The 5804-nt window shown below is 42.0% G+C and overlaps 1 long non-coding RNA gene across 1 annotated transcript; it reads right to left on the bottom strand.

Annotated features, from left to right (window-relative positions):
• Positions 1–3106: 3106 nt before the first annotated feature.
• Positions 3107–5546, bottom strand: LOC119322016. The gene is made up of 4 exons (XR_005155341.1): positions 5019–5546; positions 4855–4901; positions 3503–3563; positions 3107–3422 (listed from the first exon to the last, which is right to left on the bottom strand). It is a non-coding gene; the product is annotated as an uncharacterized LOC119322016 (long non-coding RNA).
• Between the last annotated feature and the right edge of the window lie 258 nt (positions 5547–5804).

Here is a 5804-nt window from a genome sequence, read left to right as displayed (position 1 = left end):
TGGGTAGGGGTAGACTTTAACCTCGCAGTCTAACAAGGGGATGTATCCCATCCGCATTCCCCGTTATGCCCCGTTATAAGGTCATGTGTATGACAGACTTTTATATATATAATATTGTAATATTTTCTAAACTCTAAGAAATATTGTAACATTTTCTCAGGCATTGTAACTTTTAGTAAAATTTAGTCTATGAAAGTTATGTAGTATGTGTTATAGAACCTAATTATTCTTACATGGCCAAATGATAATATCATGTCGTCAAAATCTTGCTGTGATCTTGTCCAGCGACAGAAGGACAAGGGCACATATTTGTACTATAGATACTAAGAATAAAACGACCGGGCTTGACCATATAAATTGACCTTATTTTGTTTACATTATGTCATCTTACTTAATGCGTTGCTCTGTTTACATGAACTTTGAGATGCAAGAAGGATAGCGATCTTGGGGTGGAGTAATAGTACTAGATGCAGTTGGATTAACGGTCTACTTGTCTCGGACGTAATGCCTATATAACGATTATGCCTTGGATGATCTTCATAACTATGTGCAACTCTGTCAATTGCCTAATAGTAATTTGTTTACCCATTCTATATTATGCTTTCGGGAGAGATTTCTCTAATGAACCTATGGCCCCCGGGTCTATTCTCTATATATGTAGAAGTTCCTACAATTGCTATCTTTTTTTTTGCGAAAGAACTTTCAATCTATTCATCCTCAATCATGGCAGTACAACGAATACTAGAAATAAAAATTACATTTAGATTCGTAGACCACCTAGCAACGACTACAAGCACCGAAGCGAGCCGAAGGCGCGCCGCCGTCATCGCCCCTCCATCGCCGGAGCCGGGCACAACTTGTTGTAGTAGACAGTCGGGAATCGTGCTAAGGCCCCATAGGACCAGCACCTCAGAACAGCAACCGCCGCCGATGAAAAATAACGTAGATCGGAAGGATACGAACCGAAGACACACGAACGTAGACGAACAACGATGAGATCCGGGCAAATCCCCCAAAGATAGATCTGCCGGAGACACACCTCCACACGCCCACCAACGATGCTAGAGGCACCACTGGAACGGGGGCTAGGCGGGGAGACCTTTATTCCATCTTCAGGGAGCCGCCGCCGTCTCGCCTTCCTGAGTAGGACACAAACCCTAACAAGATTGAAAAAAAACTACTAGAAGCGGAGCCCTCCCGCTGGCCCATGCCAGGATCCACCGCGCCTCCATGGCCCTAGGACCACCGGAGACGAGGCGGACCTGCGCCGGCGCCGGCGAGAGGCACGAACCCTAACTTTCTTTCTTGGAGGAGGAGCAGGAGCCGGTGGATCATTACTCTAGTTACTACTATCCTTCGCTCTCTTTACTATTATTCGCTTTTAACATTGTGGCTAGCAAGAATAAGGAGAGTGACAGCCACGTTGGATGTAAGTAATTATTTTGTTTGTGTGCAGGTGCTGCTAATGTTGTATGTGCGTTGCCTCCTACTGGTTAGATAAAGCTTGGTTCTTAACTGAGGGAAATACTTTCTTCTTCCGTGCTACACCACTCATCCTCTTCGGGGAAATCCAACAACTCTTATTTTTATTTTGTTTAGAAAAGGAGGATGACCCCCGGCCTCTGCATCTGGGCAATGCATGTGGCCACTTTATTAACTAGGTGATTCCCCGCGCGTTGCTGCAGAATTTTTTATGTGGATTTTCAGAGTAACATCAGCATCTCAAAGAAGAATATAATTTGATTCATTAAAGTGATATATTTCTTATATAGGGAATGACTGAAATTTATTGTCGATACATATATGCACCGCATGATTAAACCTAGCAGTTTATATCATGAACCATATATTGTATGATAAAGCTATAGCACTTTGTAGCATCAACTATACTGTTGCAGGATATCTTTGATGTTGTTTGTAGGTGTGCCTTGAGCAATTACTACGACCTGGACATATGGTATCTCATTCTTCATACTCAACAATGTATCCAACATATGAGAATAGATGGTCACCAGACGATAAATCATGAGTGGACATGCAGCCACGCGAGGTCGATATCATGTCCGCTCATTCCCATGTGATTCGTGCAATTTTTGTATGATGAGCATATATAGCGATTTATGCACACGGTGTCAGCGCGGTATAGTTTTAGTATTCCACAACCAATAAGTGAGCATGCCCACCATACAATAACTACACTGATCCCATGCTATTGATTAGAGGAGGGAATATCTTATTTATTTGGAGCATACATCCAGGAGCGACCAGCACCATCACATGCATCTTCTCCCCCATTTCTTGTCCATTGCGTAACTCCTCTCTCACTCTCATGCTTCTCTAGTTCTTGCTCTCTGTTCATGCCATTGCTAGTCAGAACAAATACATGAAGATGTAGAGTTTCTTTTGGTTTTTTTGGAGATAGGGCATTATTGATGTACTGTCCATCTCTGGTCTCTCTCTCTTCCTCTTCCTCTCCCTCTCTCTCTCTCACATACACACACACTCTCTCTCTCTCTCTTGCTCCTCCAGCGACACCCATGGCAACGAGGTTGCTCTACTCGTAGTAGTCACCATAAGTTGAGGTTCATGTGGATCCTCTGCATCCTCAAGTGTTCTTTTCCATGTTTCCCTTCCATGGCGACCCTATTTATTATTAATTTTGAAATTGATTTATTTGGAACCGTTGTTGCTGATGAAATTTTAGCAACGGGTTGAGGAGCATTCATTATTTGGAACCTGCTCCGAGAGAATTAGTCTCCAGCCAATCTGATGATAAGATTTTGCGCCGTGCAAATCAACTCTTGGGCACAGATATCACAAGTTCAGAACCAACTCCTGCTAGCAGAACAAATTCGGAACCAATATGATTTGTCCAGTCCATCTGATGTCGGATACATCTTTTGCTAGCACTAGTCTTCTTGCCCTGAAGAACAAGTCTCTAGCCAATCTGTGTTTAAAATGCCGGCCTCGCACACCCCATTCCATTAACTAGTACAGGCTGCATTTAATTCACTGCAAAGACCGACATGCAGGCCATCAAGTTACCCAGCACCAATTTAATTCAACACATCTGTGAATGTACAGGGTGCCAGAACTCAACTACCAGGCAATGTTGTACCATACGAATTTAAAGCGTCATTGCCCACCCATGGCTGTATATTTCTATGTATCATTGAGTTACTACCATCGTATTGCAAAAGGCCCTATATTAATTAGTAATCCTGATGCGCATGCGGACGCCCAGGATTACGGCATCGCGTGCCATCATGTCCTAAAAATTCATGTCCATCACCAGACAGTTATAAACTCCAGGTCTTTTGTGCTCTTCCTCTTTGCAATTGCATCTGTATTTCTTTTGAGCTTCTCTTATTGAAATGAGGGTAGAACATGGAAAATTATTGTTTGCGGAATTAGGTGACATCCTGGAGAAAATAGATGTATTTTCTCAATCAAGGTAAGAAGTGAAATAAAATATAGGGTATACCAATTTCAGTAGGAGTACCTGCTACTTTGGTTGTCCATTTGTACCTGTTGTTGACCCGTGATTGAAAAGATAAGCTAAGCTGAAAATACGACAGGATTATGTTATATAAATGTGTGTGTTGTAGTAGTAAGTTGTTTTGCTGGTTACCAAATGAGGCTAAATAAAATTCACTCTTGCTGCTTACCAAACTATGCAAATTAAACTGCACACTTTACTTTGCTGCTAGCAGTACAAATTAAATAGATGGTGTACATCCATGATTTTCTATATGATAGAGGAACATTTAATACATCGACTAAACAGAAAATGGTGATAATGCCAGAATAATTTAGAAAGATTTTCAAATATATGGCAGTACCAAATAATCATAATATCGTTGTGTTGCTCCAAGTCTATGTTTTCAGTACACCAAACTACTGACAAAATAGAAAGTAGGAGAAGTTTGAATACATCCGAGTCTACATTTCTTGATGGAAACCAAATTAAGGGGACTGATTATGTTGAATAATTATTTTCTTTTCCCATCCTATCCAACTGTGCATCAGCCAGCCAAACACATGTTTATGTTTTAGTACTAATTTTATCATACGCCACTGGTACCCATCTAAAGGTGACTGTATACGTCTTGCAAAATGTAATAAGTTCAATAAGCAAAGCGAGTTAAGCCCAGGTTTTCTCTTGCTAAATCTATGGTTGTATATATTTTTTTTCCTCTTTTACACATCTCTTATATTTTTTTGTCAGTTCACTTATCTAACATTTACGGTAAACTATACACCATATAGATAATTCATCATGTTAGAGACAAAACTTGAAGCAAGAACACATGTAGACCTGTCAAGTGTATTATTTCCAAGATATACATACAGTCTTTCAAGCTAGCAGAGTCACACATGTCTATTTGTTGCATGTAGTTATACTTGATGATATATTGATATGAAGAACATATAATTCCTCTTTGTGTCCAAATTATAGATGTAGCTTGTAATGTTCGTGTTGCTAGTCTGCAGATTGAACGAACTGCATCTTTTAATTCTTCTCTGGTATGTGACTTGGCTCAACCAACAAATAGTGATGTATATATAACACTCAGATTGCATGGGAGAAAAATATTATATAGAAAAACTTAAAATCCATAGATATACATTGATAATCTGTCATAGAAATATACAGGTAAAATCAACTAACGGACACAATATTGTGGTATATTGGAACATGGAAAATTTAAGAGCAAAATTTCGTTATATTTCTGTACAGAAGCCAGATCGCATCAACCTTTGCATCAGCCAAGATATGCAATTTCCAAGATGAGAATAGCACAACCAAGCAAGAAAAATTAGATGATGCAGTTCTAGGTTTAAGAACCAGACCTGTAGTGCAAGGGAGAGAAATCAGAGTGCGTCTCGAGGAGAATTTGCTGCACATGAAAAAGTGAGAGTAAATCACAATCTGGAACAAATGCAAAGAGACATGTGAAGTAATGAAACAATTCCCAACAGCAAGGGATGTTTAAGAATAACATGCAGCAGAGCACCTTTGATCTGAAGCGCCACCTGAAAAGATAAAAAGGCATAAGCTTCAGGATTGGAAAAATCATAGGCATTTGGAAATAGGAACTGTGCAGCTACCGGGCCGGAGGCCTCTTGCGATGGGACGCAAGAAGTCGTGTGTGATGGATGACAATGACACTACATAGCAGGGGTATTTAAATCCACTTTCTTCCGCATTTGCAGGTTAATGAAGGGTGATGTAATGAGGTTAGGTGAATTAGGTGGTGCGTGAGGCTGTTTCATGTGCATTTGTGGCCGGAATAGCATACGTCGTGGAGCTGGAAGGGTAGTGGCGGCCATAGAGCGGTAGCGGCAAGAGAATTCATGCAGGGGAGATCGTCGGTCGTGGCGGCAGTAGTAGGTGGCGGAACGTCGGTCGCGGTGGCGGCGGCTCGCCGAGAGAGCGTCGGGCATGGTGACGATTGACCAGAAGAATGGACAGCGAGCATCCAGCATGACGGTGTCTAGCCGAGGGACAGGCCGGAGAGAGCAGTACCGGCGCCGGCGGCTGGCCGTGGTACTGGGGGAGGAGCGGCGGCTGGATGGGGAAAATAGGGCGTGCACGGGGAAGATGGATGCAGACGCAATGGGCGACAATAGTGATGTGCGGAGGATACATGGGCTATTGATTCGTTTTCCATGGGCTTTAGAGCGTGTCTAAAGAGCCCAGCCCTATATCCCAGGTACGTAAGCAACGTGGCGGTGGCAAGTCCTAGTAAATTCGATCAACTCTTGATCATACGGCTGCAGACTGCTCAACTAAATTGCAT

Source organism: Triticum dicoccoides, chromosome 6B, assembly GCF_002162155.2.
Source record: "Triticum dicoccoides isolate Atlit2015 ecotype Zavitan chromosome 6B, WEW_v2.0, whole genome shotgun sequence".
Classification (NCBI taxonomy): domain Eukaryota; kingdom Viridiplantae; phylum Streptophyta; class Magnoliopsida; order Poales; family Poaceae; genus Triticum; species Triticum dicoccoides.
Note: the sequence above shows the minus strand (reverse complement) of the source record. Positions and strands in the feature narration are given on the sequence as shown.